At 38.6% G+C, this 17,175-nt stretch overlaps 1 long non-coding RNA gene across 1 annotated transcript in view; it reads left to right on the top strand.

Moving 5' to 3' along the window:
- LOC144382846 (uncharacterized) overlaps nt 1–14,472 on the top strand; it is a 149,177-nt gene extending 134,705 nt beyond the window's left edge. Inside the window, exon 3 of the long non-coding RNA XR_013450279.1 lies at nt 14,160–14,472. This is a non-coding gene — a long non-coding RNA (uncharacterized LOC144382846). The remainder of the gene's footprint in view (nt 1–14,159) is intronic.
- The last annotated feature ends 2,703 nt before the right edge of the window (nt 14,473–17,175 follow it).

Below are 17,175 nucleotides of genomic sequence, written 5' to 3'. Positions count from 1 at the left end.
TACAAACTCCCCTATTTTAATGTTTTCCTTTTTCTCTTCCCAACACCTTTAAAAAGCTATAATAGGATAGAGTGAAATTAATGTGATGTAAGTGGATCAGACTAGTGTAAGGAATGGACTCTATGGACATGTCCATACTCCACCCAGATCCCCATAATTCTCCTTTATTATTTATGGGTCCCCCTCCCTGGTTTTGTTACTCTTTTGTTTCTAAGAACCCATTCTTGCAATTTTCTGGAGAAGACTACCTTCAGACTTCTGGATCCCCTTTGTCCCATAAGTAGAGAGCCAAAAGTGCCTGGGAGTTTATATCCCCAAAGCAGCCCTTAGCTAAAAACTGATTCATGTGGGACTTTGGAAGCCCAGTTCCCTTTCCACAACCTGTAATAAACCCCATGGCATAATTTCCACTCCTGAGCATCCCTGCAAAGTTAAGCTGAAGCTGGAACTTTGTCTGAAAGATGCCCCTGCTTGATTTCTTTCCCTTCTGCTTTCTTTACATTTTTATTCCTGGGAACACTAAATCAGGGGTGTCCTTAAGCCAGTTCATACCAGAAAACAGCAAGTCACATAAGTCAATTGTTAAATTTTCAGGAATTTTGTAGGTTTGTTTGGAAACACAAACATAATAAAAAATCTAGAAGGCTACATATATGTCCAGAGCTGGACACGTGCTCAGAAAAGAATGAGAAGACTCCAAGCTTTCAATTCTGGCTGACTGTCAGGTTCCATCAAGCAGGAAGTAAAGGCTGAGGTAGAATTGTAAATGGCCTGGCTTAGCATTGTGAAGAAGTGCCCTAATACAAAGATAATCTGCAAAGACCAAAATAGTAATGTTTTTCCTTATTGGCCCAGGGGTGGGTGGTGGTGGCTCCATGTTTTTAAGAAAATCTCTAAAAATCACTAGTTCACCATTAAGAGACTTGAGTGACCACACATAGCAAATAATCCAGTCTCAAAAAATAGTTTAGAAAAGCCACTAAGCAATTACAACTCACAAGAAGCAGCAACAATAAAACCTGGGGGAGCGGGGAGGATCTGGTTTCCAGAATTACTGTATTATGACTCTCAAAATGTTCAGTCTTTAACAAAAAGGTACTATGCATGCAAAGAAATAAAGTGTGGCCCATTTACAAGGAAAAATATTCATAGAACTCTCCCTGACAAAAGCTGGATATTGGACTTACTAGATCAGACCTAAGGAGATAAGGGGCACCATAAAGTGTTACAACATACACTTAAAGGGAGTCCCAGAAGAGGAGAGAAAGAAATATAAAGTATATTTGAAGAAATAATGGCCCCAAATTTCTCCAGTAGGATGAATGACATGAATCTACACATCCAGGAATCTCAATAACCTCTAAGCAAGATAAACTGAAAGAGATCCACACTGAGACACATTATAATCAAACTGTCAGAAATCAAAGACAGAGAGAATCTTCAAAGAAGTAAAATAGATAAAATTCACCATGTGCAAGGGATCTTCAATACAATTAACAGCCAATTTCTCATCAAAAACCATGGAAGTCAGAAGGCAGTGCAATGACATATTAAAGTGATGGAAGAAAGAATGAAAAAACACCTTTCAGTGAATAATTGTATATACAGCAAAACCATTTTTCCAAAATGAGGAAGATATTAATAAATTTTCAGATAAACTAAAGCTGAAGGAGTTCATCACTTTTATACTCCTGCCCTACAAGAAATGCTAAAGGGAATTCTTTAAGCGAAAATGAAAGGACCCTAGACAGTAACTTGAAGCCATATGAAAAAATAAGAAAATAAAAAACACAGGTAAACGTAACTACATAGGTAAATGTAACACCTAGCATTATATTTGACTTGTTACTCATTTTTATGCCTATATTATTCAAACTGAACATGCATGAAACAATTATAAATCTATGTTAATGGGCACACAATATATAGCAATGTAATTTGTAAAAAATAACAATATAAGGGGGGGCAGAGTTGTATAGGTGTAGAGTTTTTGCATATCATTTAAGTTGGTATTCATTCAAACTAGATTGTTATGAATTTAAGATGTTAATTGTAATACCCAGGGTAAACACTAAGAAAATAACTGAAATATATACAGAATAGGAAATGAGAAAGGAATAAAAAGATATAATAGGAAAAAAATCAATCAAACACAAAAGGTGGTAACAGTGAAAATGAAGGAAAAAAAGATAAAATAATATAATTAGTATAATGAGAGAAGTCAGTTCTTTCTTATAGGTAACTACTTTAAATGTACACATATGGAACTCATCAATTAAAAGATTGGCAGAAAGAATTTTGAAAAAACACATAAACTAACTGTTGTCTATAAGAGATGCAAATAAGTTTAAAGTGAAATTGTTTTAAAATCTATTCCATGCAAGGGTGCCTGGGTAGCTCAGTCAGTTAAGTGTCTGCCTTCAGGCTCAGATCATGATCTCGGGGTCCTGGGATCCAGCCGCACATTGGGGTCCCAGTTCAGTGGGAAGTCTGCTTCTCCCTCTCCCTCTACCCCTCTGCCCTGCTCATGCACTCTCTCTCTCTCTCTCAAATAAATAAATAAAATCTTTGAAATATATATGTATATTCCATGCAAAGAGGAAATGGGAGCTGGGGTAGCTATATTAATATCAGACAAAATAGACTTTGTAAAAAGTTATTACAAGAAACACAGGATATGGGGCTCCTGGGTGGTTCAGTCAGTTAAGCATCCCACTCTTGATTTTGGCTCAGGTTATAATCTCAGGGTCGTGAGATCTAGCCCCATGTGGGGTTCCTCACTGAGCAGCTTAAGACTCTCTCTCTCCCTCTCCTTCTTCCCCTCCTGCCCCACTTGCACATGCACACACTCTCTCTCTAAAAAAATAAAAAAAATAAAAATAAATAAAGTATCTAAAAAAAAAAAAAAACAGAAACAAAGGACATTAAGGGTTATTCCATCAAGAATATATAATGATTATAAACATATATGTATCTTTCTACAGAGCCTCAAAATATATAAAGGAATATTGAGTCTTCCAATTCATGAATATAAAATATCTCTCCATTTGATTAGATATTGATTTCTTTCATCAGAGCTTTGTAGTTTTCCACATGTAGATCCTGTTTAGATTCATATAAGTATCCCATTTTTTGATGCTGCTTTCAATAATATTTTTTTTAATTTTAAATTCCAATTGTTCATTACTGGCATACAGGAAAGCAATTGACTTTAGTATATTAGCCTTGTTTCATGTGCCATACTTGCTTACTATTGCCAAGAGTTATTTTGTAGATTCCTTGGGATTTTCTACATGAACTATTAGGTCATCTATGAATAAAGATTGTATTTCTTCCCTTTCAATCTACACACCTTTTTTTTTTTTTTTTTTTTTTTGTCTTATTGCACTAGTTGAGACCACTACTACAATGTATAATAGGAATAGTGAGAAAAGACCATCCTTGCATTGATGCCAAACTCAGGGGGAAAGCATCCATTTTTTCACCATTTAATATAATGTTAGCTGCAGGGTTTTCATAGACAACCTTCATCAGGTTGATAAAGTTTCCCTCTACTTCTAGTTTGCTTAGAGTTATTATCAAAAATGGTTGTTGGATTTTGTCAAATACTCTTTCTACATCAGTTGACATGATCATATGATTTCTCTTCGTTGGCTGTTGATATGATGGATTACATTGATTGGTTTTTTATTGTGAAATCAGCCTTTCATAACTGCAATAAACCCTACTTGTTTGTGGTGTATAAATATTTTTACCCATTGTTGGATTTGATTTGCTAATGATTAGTTTAGAATTTTGCATCCGTGCTCATGAGAGTTATCAGTCTGTATTTTGCCTTTCTTGTAATATCTATCTGGTTTTATTATTAAAGTTCTTCCTTTTTTTTCTTTCTCCCTCTCTCCCTTCTTTGCATCCTTCCCTAGGGGCTCCTTCTCAGAGACGGCTGCATCTGGCTGCTAGTTCAACTGTACTGCATTGTTATACTGAAGCTCTGTGAGTGTGGTAGCAAGGTATGGGTGAGGGAAAGCATTTTATAATCTTATGGGTTATTTTCAGCCTGTTAGTGGACATGTTTACCTGGGCTATGGACGTTCACAAGTGTTTCTTCAGAGGTATAATTCCCCCTTCCACTTCCACATGGCTTTGGCAAAACAGAAAGGCAAGTGGGAGTTGAAATGGGAAAAATTATTTTCTCCATCTGAGATAAGGCAAGATGGATATAGTTTTTCTGCCCCTTGGAAGGCAGTGCTATGTTATAGAGCCCTCTTGGAGAATATGTCACAATAAAGAAACTTCCCCTTCCCCTTCCAAAGTCACAAAAGGGACTTTGTGACTGTGAGAATCTGATGGAGTTCCTAGAGGTAAACTTTAGGGTTTCTCCAAGACTGAAGCAGCCAGGAGTTTTCCCTCTCACACCAGTCCACACTCAGCTTCCAGCAATTCATCAAAATTACCATTATGTGTTCCTACCCCCAGTTTATGACTCCAGCAGGTCTGCTCCAGGTATGTATACCTCAGCTGTGACTCCCTGCATTGGCTTTTCTCCCCAGTTTTGGAATGGCAGCTTGTCCTTTGATCTCTGTTCTCTGAGGAGCCCAAGAAAAGTCATTGATTTTGGGTTTGTTCCGTTTTTTCTGTTGTAAAGATGAGAGTGACATCTTCCAAGCTCTTTACATGTCAGAACTGAAACCAGAATGTATGTTTTTATTTTCATTCAGTTCAAAAGACTTTCTAAAATCCCTTTAATTTTTCTTTGTTCTGTGGTTTATAAAGAAGTGTGCCATTTCATTTCCAAATATTTGGGGTTCTTTTAGTTTTTTTTCCTGTAAGCTAATTAAATTCTGTTGTGATCAAAAAACATACTTTGCACATCTTGAACCATTTCAAATATATTGAGACTTACTTTATGGCACAGAGTATGGTATATCTTGGTAAATGGTGCATATGCAGTTGAAAACAATGTGAATTCGGCTGTTTTTGGGTTGCAATATTTTATAAATTAGGTCAATTAGATCAGAATGGTTGATAATATTATTCAAGTCATCTGTAGCCTTACTGATTTTCTGCCTACTTGTCCAGTCAATTAGAGAGAGACTAATTATGGAATTGTCTGTTTCTCCTTGCAATTCTATCAGTTTTTGCATTATGTATTTTAAAGCTTCATTAGTAAGTGCATAAGTATTTTGGGTTGTTATACCTTCTTGATGAATTGGCTTCCTTATTATTACAAAAAAAACTTTTATTTCTGGTAATATTTTTGCTTTGAAACTTAGTTTGTCTTACATTAATATAACCACTTCAGCATTATCTTTAAAAAAAAGATTTTATTTATTTATTTATTTATTTATTTTTTATTTTAAAAGATTTTATTTATTTATTTGATAGAGACACAGCGAGAGAGGGAACACAATCAGGGGGAGTGGGAGAGGGAGAAGCAGGCTTCCCGCTGAGCAGGGAGCCCGATGTGGGGCTCGATCCCAGGACCCTGGGACCATAACCTGAGCCGAAGGCAGACGCTTAACGACTGAGCCACCCAGGCGCCCCTTTATTTATTTATTTGAGAGACTAGAGAGAGAGGGAGCACAAGCAGGGGGGAGGGATAGAGGGAGAGGGAGAAGCAGACTCCCCGCTGAGCAGGGAACCTGACACAGGGCTCAATCTCAGGACATTGGGATCATGACCTGAACTGAAGGCAGACACCTAACTGACTGAGCCACCCAGGTGCCCCAACAGCATTATCTTGATTAAGCTTAGCGTGAAATGTCTTTTTCCAACATTTTAACCTATTTGTGTCTTTATACATACTATGCATACTTTATGCATTTGTGTCTCTATGCATACTTTAAAGTAAGTTTCTGATGAGAAGCATATTTGGGTCTTGCTTTATTTATCCAATCTGACAATTTCTGATCTGTAATTGAAGTATTTACACATTTCACCTGTAATATAATTATTAATATGGTGGGCAGAAATCTACCAGCTTGCTATTTGTTTTTTAATTGTCTTGGCTATGATTCATTTCCTTTTTCCTCTTTTCCTGCTTTCTTTTGGATTAAATGAATATTTTTTATGATCCATTTTCTCTCCTTTTTTGGCTTTATTAGCTATAACCCTTTGTTTTGTTATTTTAGTGGTTGCTTTATGATTTAGAGTATATCTATAGTATTTTTAATAAGTTTATTTTTTAAAATAATCTCTACCCCCAACATGGGGCTCACACTTATGACCCAGAGATCAAGAGTTGCATGCTCTACAGATGAGCCAGCCAAGGACCCCTATCATATACATTTTTATTTAATCACAGTCTCATGTCAAGTGATGGTATATGCATTCATGTGTAGTGTAAGAAACTAACAACAATATACTTCCATTTCCCCACTCTTAGCCTTTTTTGTTTGTTTATATGCATTGTAAATCTACATATGTTATCAACTTCCCTACTACGTTGTTTAAGCAGTCTACTACCTTATAGAAAATGAAATATTTTTTTAAATCCTATGTATTTACACTTATATCTTAGTCAATTTAGGCTGACAGAATCAACTACCATAGACTGGGTGACTTACAAACAATAGAAATGTATTTCTCAGTCTGGAGGCTGGAAGTCTGAGATCAGGGTGCCAGCATGGTTGGGTTTTGGTAAGAACATTCTTCTGGGTTGCAGATAGCTGAATTCTCCTTTATCTTCACATGGCAGAAAAAGAGCAAGCTATTTCCTGGCCTATTCTTATAAGGGCACTAATCCCATTGATAAGGGTTTCATCCTCATGACTTAATCACCACCCAGAGGTCCCACCTCCAAATATCATCACATTGGGATTTGATACCAATAAATGAATTTTAGGGGGTACATATTCAATCCATATCATTCAGACAACATTTCTGATTTTTTATTTTTATAGATTGATATTTCTTTGATATTTTTTCCCCTCTGCCTGAAGAATGTCCTTTAACATTCCCTATAGTGCACGTATTCTTGTGAGGAAATTTTTCAGATTTTGTATTTCTGGAAAAATCTTTTTTTACATTTGATGCCTCCATTATATTTCTATTGGATAGTGCTGTGTTCGATATATGTCCCATATCTTTTTTTTTCCCTTGTTTTTCACCTTTTTTTTTTTTTCTTTTGGTCTCTCAATCTTGAAATTTTTTCCTGATCTGGTTTTCCATCTATTAATCATCTGTTCTGCTTTGTCTAATCCTCTATTAAACCAATTAAGTTAAATTTTACTGTCAGATATAACATTTTTGTCAGTTTTAGAAATTTACTTTAGATTCCTATTCTCTGATGAAATTTTCCATCTTTTCTTCATTTTAAAGAGCATTTTAATCATAAGTTATTTAAAATCAATTATCTGGGCGTGCCTGGGTGGCTCAGTCAGTTAAGTGTCTGACCCTTGATCGGCTCAGGTCATGATCTCAAGGTTCTGAGATCCAACCCCACGCTGGGCTCTGTGTTCAGCATGGAGTCTGCTTAAGATTTCCATCCTCTCCCTCTGCCCCTCCCCCTCTGCTCACATACTCTCGACATCTCTAAAAAAAAAAAAAAAAATCAATGATCTGGAACTCCTTGGTTGTGTTTCTATGTTCTTTATAAAAAATATGATTTTGTATGTCTTTTGGTCATTTAGTCCTGTTTTAATTGTCCTAGTAATTTTTAATGGATACATGACACTGTAGATGACACAATACAGAGGCTCTGGATGATGTCGTTTTCCTCCACAGCAAGAGATAGATTTTCTTCCAGGGACCATGTAGGGACAGTGGATCACCATAATCTAGTTGCTGTTTAATTTTAGAGTTTTGGGGTTGGTGTATTTCAGTTTTGAGATTATTCCTAAGCCATGGTTAATCTTCTAAAGTGTGGTGTTTATTCCAAGTCTGTGCTTTTATTCCTAGTTCCTGGTCCTTTGGGAATCTCAACTGAAAGTCTAGGCTATATTCTAAAGCTCCTCCAACTTGTTAGGAATTGAAATCCAACCATAGTCTCCCCAGCAACAAGCAGCTGCTAAAATTTCTGCTGTACTATTTGGCTTCCGAGATGTTGTAGTTGGCTGGACTTTTGGACTCTTGCCCTGACACATTTAGCATAGGAATTAACCAAGGATTTCGATGGGAATTAGAGATTTGGGGGACTTTTCTATATTTCCCTATTCACTGGGATTTTGTCCCTCAAATCCCAACCAATGTGGCAGTGTGGCATTCTGCCAACTGTATCTTTACTCCAATAAGTGAACCACTTTCTGCTTGGCCTCTATTTCCTCTACAGAAAATAGGAAAATGTCTTCATGGGAAAAGCCAGGATAAATGTGGAACCTTCTGTGTGCTCTTCTAAGGGATCACAGTCATCCAAGTCTCATCTCTGTTAGTTATTCTTCAGTGAGTTCCAAGAGTCATCTCATACGTAGTTGTCAGTGGGAGGTTTAGTTTTATTCAGTCTAATCCACCTGTCCCAGAACCAGAACTCTGCAATGCTCATTATGTTTTACCTGGTAATTTGAAGTGTCTTATATTGGAAACTGTTTCTCTGAAATTCTAGTTTGCCATATTGCCTCCAAAAGACTTAAATCTGTACTAAACCATGGTACCTTAAGAGATCCATTTATAAAAATTAATGTGCAATCCATCTTTTCCTCTTAAATTTCTAAACTATATTTAACCTCCACTGCCAGGTACTTGATCTATTTAGTTGAATTCGAGTCACACATGTTTTCATTTAATAGCCTATAATTTTTAGGAAATCAGTACAAGGACAAAAGAGTGTCATGTGGCACAGTGAAACCTGAGATTAGAGTCAAACTGGACTGATGATGGGGCCATTTGCACGTTTTTAGCTAAAATTTCCTCATTTGTGGGGTGCTTGTTTGGCTTAGTTGGTAGAATGTGTGACTCTTGATCTCAGGGTCCTGAGTTCAAGTCCCACACTGAGGATAGAGCTTACTGAAAAAAATAAAATAAGGGGGCACCTGGGTGGCCTCAGTCCATTAAGCATCCAACTCTTGGTTTCAGCCCAGGCATAATCTATGGTCCTGAGATCGAGCCCCATGTTGGGCTCTGTGCTCAGCATGGAGTGTGCTTGTCTTTCTCCCTCTGCTCCTCCCCCCACTCATGCTCTCTCACTCTTTCTCTGTCACTCTCTCTTAAATAAATAAACAAATAAGTAAAGAAATAAAATCTTTTAAAAATAATAACAAATAAAATTTCCTCATTTGTAAAACTTTTATTTACCTTTCCTTAATTATAGTTTCCTCATTTGTAAAATTAAATAACACTGAATCTCTTTATGTATTCTTGTCATGGACAGGCACTAAGATGTTTACAATAGCATTGTCCATTGGGGCACAAATGTTTAAAACAGAGTAAAGGCAAATTTTTTCATTTAAAAATTGTAAAACGCTTTCAGTAGGGTTCTGGCTGAATAAATTATGGTGTATCCACACCATGAACTAGTGTGCAGTCATTAAAAAGAGTATCGAGGCCACTTGACTTCAGAGACTTATTCTGAGATATTAAATGAGAAAAGAAAGATGCAGACACATGAATATAATTTTTAACTATGTAATTGTGTGTACACATATCTACACATATCTATATATTCCATTGAAGAAAACCACTGAAATGCATATATTATGTTAACATGGGCTTCTGGATAAGGGAAGGTGGGAAGGGGAATAGGGTTGACACAGAAGAAAGATAAAAAGAGAAGAAAAGGAAAAATGGGCAAATAAAAGTTTATTTCAAGAAATGCATGTATGCCATGATCACTTTTATATATTTTTTTAAAATTTTATTTCTATTTGTTTATAGGAATAAGTTATTTTTTAAGTGCTGACTTTTCAACTTTAAAGTGTAAATTTAGTATCATGAATATAAGTGCTTTAATAAAACACTTAAGTCATGAAAGGCAGTTAGAGTTGAAGGGGTAGATCCTTAGCTTGAAGATCTTCCAAGTGCAAATTATCACATTTACTAACAAAACAATCTTGATGCCTGTGCCAAGATCTCCTGCTAGGCCTAGTAGACATCCTAGCTTGACAGAATCTGGCTTTTATTTCTGGTGTTTGTAATATTCATTTTAATGCTAAGGTCCTCCATATGCATTTTCATAATACAAAGGCTGATAATTCATGCCATGTATCTCTTTATGAAATAAGTTGAATGAATAATTGAAATTTATTCCTTGGTTCCAAGTAAAAGGTTAGCAAAAAAAAATAAACTTTCCAAGAGTGAATGTTCAGTGTGTGGACGTAAGTATAAATTTAGTTGAATCACTAAATTGCACTTCCATGAAATTGTACTGACATGCCCTTACTTGCCTAGCTCTTCCTAGTTCTTTTCCCACCCTCACAACGTTTTGCAAGTTTCAAATCGTCGTTCACATGAATAATATCCACAGAAGAATATACCTGCCACTGAACTTTTGGAATTTCTAGATTGCCTAGTCAGTCGACGGTTTTGTGTAAAAGACCAGGTGTGAGCGGGGAATGATGTTCATGCCCTAGAGGTCAGGCTATCAGCCCTACCCTGCCAGCCTTGAGGGAAGATACACACAACTTACACACCTAACCCATACTACATTTATTTGTGCTATTTATAAATGTCAGTAGGGACCTAAGTCCATGCTGGAATTTGGTAAATGGCATTTGACCTCTTGATCCAAAGTGAATGGCTAAAGATTTGGTATTATGTGCCAAAAGGCTAAAGATGTATGACGGAATAATATGTGAGCTATTAAGGGAACTGATTAATCACAATTGTTAATAATTACCAAACACTTATTATGCATTAGTTGCTCTTGGTGAAAAGCCTTGTGTATAAGAATGGACTTAATCCTCAAAGCCCTCCTAGGAAGTAGGAAGCATTATCCTTCTTATTTTACAGGTGGGGAAACCGAGGCACTGGAAAATTAGGTAAATTACCACTGATAGAATGCAGAACTAAGATTGAACAGAGTTATTTGAGATCCACATGACATCCTCTCAACCACTATCTTATATCTGTTTAAACCCGGAGTGCCCAGAATGTGTGCTCTTCTCTTCTGTGCGGAAATTAGGCCCCTGTTTTCTTGTGCAGTGACCAGCACATGGAGAGTCTCGGCTTCTGTGGTAACAGGTCAAGAATTCAAGGATGAGATACAGATTTGAAGGTCCACGTTACGGTAGAACTGGGTTGTCATTACCTGGCTTTCATTCCTTCTTTATGTAAAGAGAGTTTGGGGTTGGGGGTGGGCACGTGGTGAAGGGGGACAAAGGATAGGATGGAAGAGGGATGTAGGGAGAGTAAGCTGTACACCGAAATTTGCTCTCAGCGCCTGGCAGCTCAGGGGCAAGAGAGAAATAAAGAAGATCCTCTGGGAACTTACATGTGTTAACAGTGAGACAGACAGACACACTGCGTCCCAGATGGAGTAGGAAAACAGAAGTCTCTGAGACACTAGGAGGACCCCTGGGAATGTGGACAGCAACTGAAGTGGCAGGTGGGGCATAACATACAGGCAGTAACATGGATCCTAGAAGGCTCACCCTCAACACCTGATAGATGTCATTCAGATCTCTTGGCTCAGAATGTATTCCAATAATATCTTCCCATGAAACTTCCAGAGTGGCAGCAAGGAGCTAGCCTGCTTGTGGGACATGCTGGCAACAAGAACAAAGTGTTTCTCTTTTCCCTGCCCTGCCACTGTGACTCCAATCAAGAGTCAGCAGGAGAACAGAGGAAAAGCTTCCGATGAAATTTTGAGCTCGACTGTGATTGATTTGATCATCCTGAATTAACCCCAAATTGCTACCTGTAATAGAGAATATTTGGAAGGTGACCAAAGAAGCTGTCTAACTCACCAAAGCGACTCCAAGTAACCCTATTCACAGTATCCCTCCTACAGCGTTAATATCTCCAGCCTCTCCCCCACTTTCCTACAGTAAGGCTCCTTAAGTAGAGCTCCTCTGTTCTTTTAACCCTTTGAAACAAATTGGTGAACTCAGATAATTTCAGCTATATTTACTACCGAATTAGGAAAGAATTCAGTAAGGTCCCTTTCCAGCGCTACATTCTTGGAGTCGGAGAGATTTTTTAAAAGCACATGCATGCGTGTTTGTATGTGTATGTGGGAGTTGGGGGGGGGTAATCATAAAATCTATTGCTTTGACAACTTTCCTCTGACTATATGAATTATATGAAATATTTTTCAGCCTCAAAGCTAGGAAAAAAATATTATCTAGAAACCGATAAACTTTCTCCTAATAGTCAATAGTTTACGTGAAATATTTGACATTAAATAATAAGAGGTCCTCAATCAACAAAAATTGGGGGGAATGTTCTAGAACTGCTGGACACCATCTCTCTTAGAGAATGTCTGTAACATATAATTACATTCTACAAGGTGCTGATAGTGTTTTGATTTGGATAGTTGATGGCTTAGGAAGGAGTCCACCAAACAATGCCACAGAGTATAAACCACAGCTCCTAAAAACATCAGTTGTACTAAGGAGAACTAATAAACTGTTTTGCTCAATGATCCATCCCGTTTCATGCCAACTCATTGATCTTTGTAATCAAATACCATTCAGGTTAGTCCGGCCTCAGCTGGAAGCTTAGGAGTAAATTAATATGTCATGGACTGAGTTCTTAACAGTGATGGGCTTACTAATACAGACTTCAGCTAATATCTATTTTCTAAACAGTTTAGAGAGTGATGATGAAATATATAGCAGCTTCCCCCAAAGGGAGGTGTTCTGATAATTCTGGAAAAAATGTTAAGAACAACATGGAAGGGGATGGAGATGAAACTATTGGGGATTGGTGGGAAAAAATATATATCCCCTATCAATTTAAAGGTTGACGCTTATACGGTGCAGAAGGGTCTGTTATAGATACTGTGTAGGGAGATTTTTAAAAATAAAGAGTAGACCAGAAACATGTATGGAAGTGAAAAGCACTATATCTAGGAAACTGTGCGGGGAGTGGGGAGAAGGTCCTTATGGACATAGTCCGTTCCACTATGGACATTGGGTTCAAGAAGGTCAAGCATATAATAGTTCGTCTCTTTCTATTTCCCTTAAAACAAAAAGTCAAGCAGGATCTCAAATCATCTACAATGTCATCTATGTGGTTTATTGGTGTTATTGGAACAACATAAACTGGAACATTGCACGTAGGAGGGATATATTATCAACAACATATCCATAACACCTAGGACTGCCTAAAACCATGAATGCAAATTTCCCATTGTCTTAATTTCCTCTTGTCTTGAAACTTCCTTGTTAGAAGTTCACTGAGACTGAGTGCATGCTTTTTCTGAGGCAAGAGGTTATTAAAATGTGCAAAGTACAAAGATAAGCAGTAACCACTCCAACTAAGAACAAGATGGGGAGCATCCTGAGAACAATTAGAAATGAGTTTGAAAAAGGAAAATGTATCATGGTAGATGCCTTTTCCCCCCAGATAACACCTATTTATTTAATTATTTATTTTTAAATATTTTATTTATTTATTTGTCAGAGACAGAGCACCAGCAGGGAGAGTGGCAGGCAGAGGAAGAAGTAGGGAGAGGGAGAAGCAGGCTCTCGACTGAACAAGGAGCCTGATGCGGGACTAGATCCCAGGGTCCTGGGATCACCACCGAGCTGGTGGCTTAACTGATTGAGCCACCCAGGTGCTCCAAATTACACCTCTTGATTCAATCCAGTGCTTGGTAGAATGACGGACAGTTTTGAACAACTGCACTGAAGCCTCTGTCTTTAAAAAAAAAAACCCTGTGTCATGTAGCTTGTCTTTAATGTGGAACAGGGCAAAATCGCTTCCTAGTCTAATTGCCCAATTACAATTTAGTGTAAAGCCCCAAATCTGACAAAGATCACCATTTTGCAGTATCATACGTTTTGTTAACAGATGAGAAAAATGTCTTTCTCTGGAAAGGGAGGAGTGGTATATTCTCATTTCGTAACATATATGTCCTCATAGAATTTAAGGACTATACTCAGCTTATGTATTAAATTCAGTTGGTAAAAATTCATTGATAGTCCATTACTATTGGTGAACTGCAGTGTAGGGACTTCAGGAAATCCTCCCAAACCCCTGCTTGCTGGATACTTCTCTCCCCTCCCTCTTTTCAACTTCAGATAATCAGCTTTTAATGTGAGATTTTATGTTTGTGTTTTCAGCTTGCAGGGCACTTAGGATCTCACTGGAAAATGTTCAGGTGAGGATCAAGACAGATATGGCCCATATCTGGAAGAGGATTTCCATCTAGCAATGCTGTGATGCAAACAATCATTGTGTTCTTCCCAACTGAGATCTGTTCTCTTCACTGCATGTCAGGCAGACCATATGAACACCAGTTAGAGTTTGCAATAGAAAGGAACACTTTTGGCATTCCTGAGCTCAGGCAACTTCAGTATTCCATGTAAGTATACTATATTGCTGTATAACATATTTTATTTTTTTATTTTATTTTATTTTATTTTTAAACATTTTATTTATTTATTTGAGAGAAAGAGAATGAGAGAGAGCCCATGAGAGTGGGGAGGGTCAGAGGGAGAAGCAGACTCCCTGCCGAGCAGGGAGCCCAATGCGGGACTCGATCCCTGGACTCCAGAATCATGACCTGAGCCGAAGGCAGTAGCTTAAGCAACTGAGCCACCCAGGCGCCCCTGTATAACATATTTTAAATTAAGATATTTGGCATTCTAGATGTAACCCACGACGACCATAGTGGCCAATTCCCCAAAATGCTTGAGACTCACAAGGGTGTCCTATTGACAAAAGACAGAAAACAGATGGAAAAACAGACTTGCAGAAACGGTAAAGTATTTCTCACCAATAGACTCGGTAAGCAGCCTTTGCTGGCTCAGGCACCAGCATCTAGAATATAATGATAAGTCGGCTCTACACACAGCAGGTCCCACAAACTATGTGTCTTTGGATTCACCTGTACACATATATGTTAATTTGGCCAAAAAAATGTTGGCCTCATTACACTCAGGTCGCCATGTCAAAAATCTACTGAATTCAAGTCAAAATCTGGGTTACTGGCAGCTCTTGGACAATTAGGAGGCCTGCCAATATTGGGCAGGTATTCCCACAATTCCATTAGTGATAAATCTTGTGCAATTCATCCTGGCCGCGCCACTACTGAATCTTTTTTTTTTTTTTTTTGTCCATTTTGTCCTCACAACGATATCGCCTGCTGCCTGGTCTATATTTTTAGAGTGTGATGTTGAATCTATTCTTAATTTCTGCTGAAGTTCCAATTACATGCTTATTAAATTACTTCGGTAGAGCGTGCGACTCTTGATCTCAGGGTTGTGAGTTCGAGCCCCACGCTGGGTGTAGAGATCACTTCAAAATAAAATCTTTAAAAAAAAAAAAAAATGAACACATATTTAAGGGGCACCTGGGTGGCTCAGATGGTTAAGCATCTGCCTTCGGCTCAGGTCATGATGCCAGGGTCCTTGGATCAAGCCCCCCGCGTGGGGCTCCCTGCTCAGTGGGGAGCCTGCTTCTCCTTCTCCCTCTGCCCCGCCCCCCTATTTGTGCGCGTGCTCTCTCTCTCTCAAATAAATAAATCTATTTTTTAAAAAAAGAGTAAATCAGGATGTGGTAAGGACAGAATGGTTGAACAAACTATTAATTTACAGCAGCAGCATCCAGGCACCAATTCTATGGACCGGACAGTAGGGTCCCAGAGCCATGTACCTCCTTCACTGAGAAGTTGCCACCATACCTCTGTGGGAAGGAGGGTATCTTAGCTTGGAATCTGTCGCTCTCCTTCTTTCACTGTTTTGCTCTGATGATTCCTAACTTGGGCCCCACATATTCCCCGTCCCGTGCCGCCGTCTTTGGAGTGCTCCTGCACTTAAACGGGACCGTTGACACTAAACTGTGGCAGAAAGAGGGGTCTCTACAAATGCAACAGAAGTTGTATATATTGGTACAGAGATCGCTGCACTCCATTTCCACAGCTCTCGCTGTCTGCGCTGAGCTGCCCCTCATGCAGGAGCTTCTGTCTTCTAGAGTAAAACTTGCAGGATGTGTGATGCAGGTACTTGTCACTCTGGAAAAGCATCTTTTTGCTTTGTGTTCTCCTGGCCTTGGATCTCTTTCTGTGCCACTCTGTGCTGCACCAAGTCATGGAAAAAGCAGTTTCCGGGCTGATGGCACCCCCCCCAAAATACAAAAATCAAAGATTTTGATAATTTTTATCTCACAAGTAAATTTTTGTCTCCTTCATCCTGATCCCAGAAGATTTTTTTTGTTTTGTTTTTTTGGTTTTTGTTTTTGTTTCAGATCCCATAAGATTTGGCTCTTCACCCGTATCGTTCTGCTGTGTGTAGGCTGCACTTAGTGATCCTAAAGAACATAGTGCCATGAGCCCGTTTTTCTATGATCCACGTGGATGTATGAACACAGGCATCCCCAATGCGGTGGTGTGACCCACACATGCCTCGTCTTTCAGAGACCTTCTGAACTCACGAGGGAAATAGATGATTGCTGGGTGGGATTGAACCAGCATGAGCAAAAGGAGAAACAAGCAGTTTATTTTATTTTATTTTTTAAAGATTTTATTTATTTGACAGAGACACAGCGAGGGAGGGAATACAAGGAGGGGGAGAGGGAGAGGGAGAAGCAGGCTTCCCGCCGAGCAGGGAGCCCGATGCGGGGCTCGATCCCAGGACCCTGGGATCATGACCTGAGCCGAAGGCAGACGCTTAACGACTGAGTCACCCAGGCACTCCAAAACAAGCAGTTTAAAGTTTGGTATTGAGACCTAGAAAACCCAGACTAAAGGTAAGCCAACGTTTGTCATCACAAGAAGGGGAGGACTACACAGGCAGGAAACAGAACTCAAATGAATTTCAAAGGAGAGAAAGTCACCACTTAACCCAGGCCGATTTTTGACCCAGAGCCTTGCTGTGTAAATGGAATTCTATTTCCCAGGGACCTCTGAAGCCAGGACTGCTCAGAACATTCACTTGCTTTTGCAATTGGACCATTAGAAGTTTACATTAAGATGGCAGGGACTCTTGAAACTTTCTGTAAATTCCTAAGACCCAGGGGATTCATAGGACAGCTAGAGCATATATGAAAACCCACTGAGCCTTTCCTTTTTCCTTCAGCTTAATACTTGTGAGCCCAAACAATCCAGATTTCAAAAAATATTCAAAATTGCTATTTCCT

Source organism: Halichoerus grypus, chromosome 8 (assembly GCF_964656455.1).
Source record: "Halichoerus grypus chromosome 8, mHalGry1.hap1.1, whole genome shotgun sequence".
Taxonomy (NCBI): Eukaryota; Metazoa; Chordata; class Mammalia; order Carnivora; family Phocidae; genus Halichoerus; species Halichoerus grypus.
This window is presented reverse-complemented; position numbering and strand designations above follow the sequence as displayed.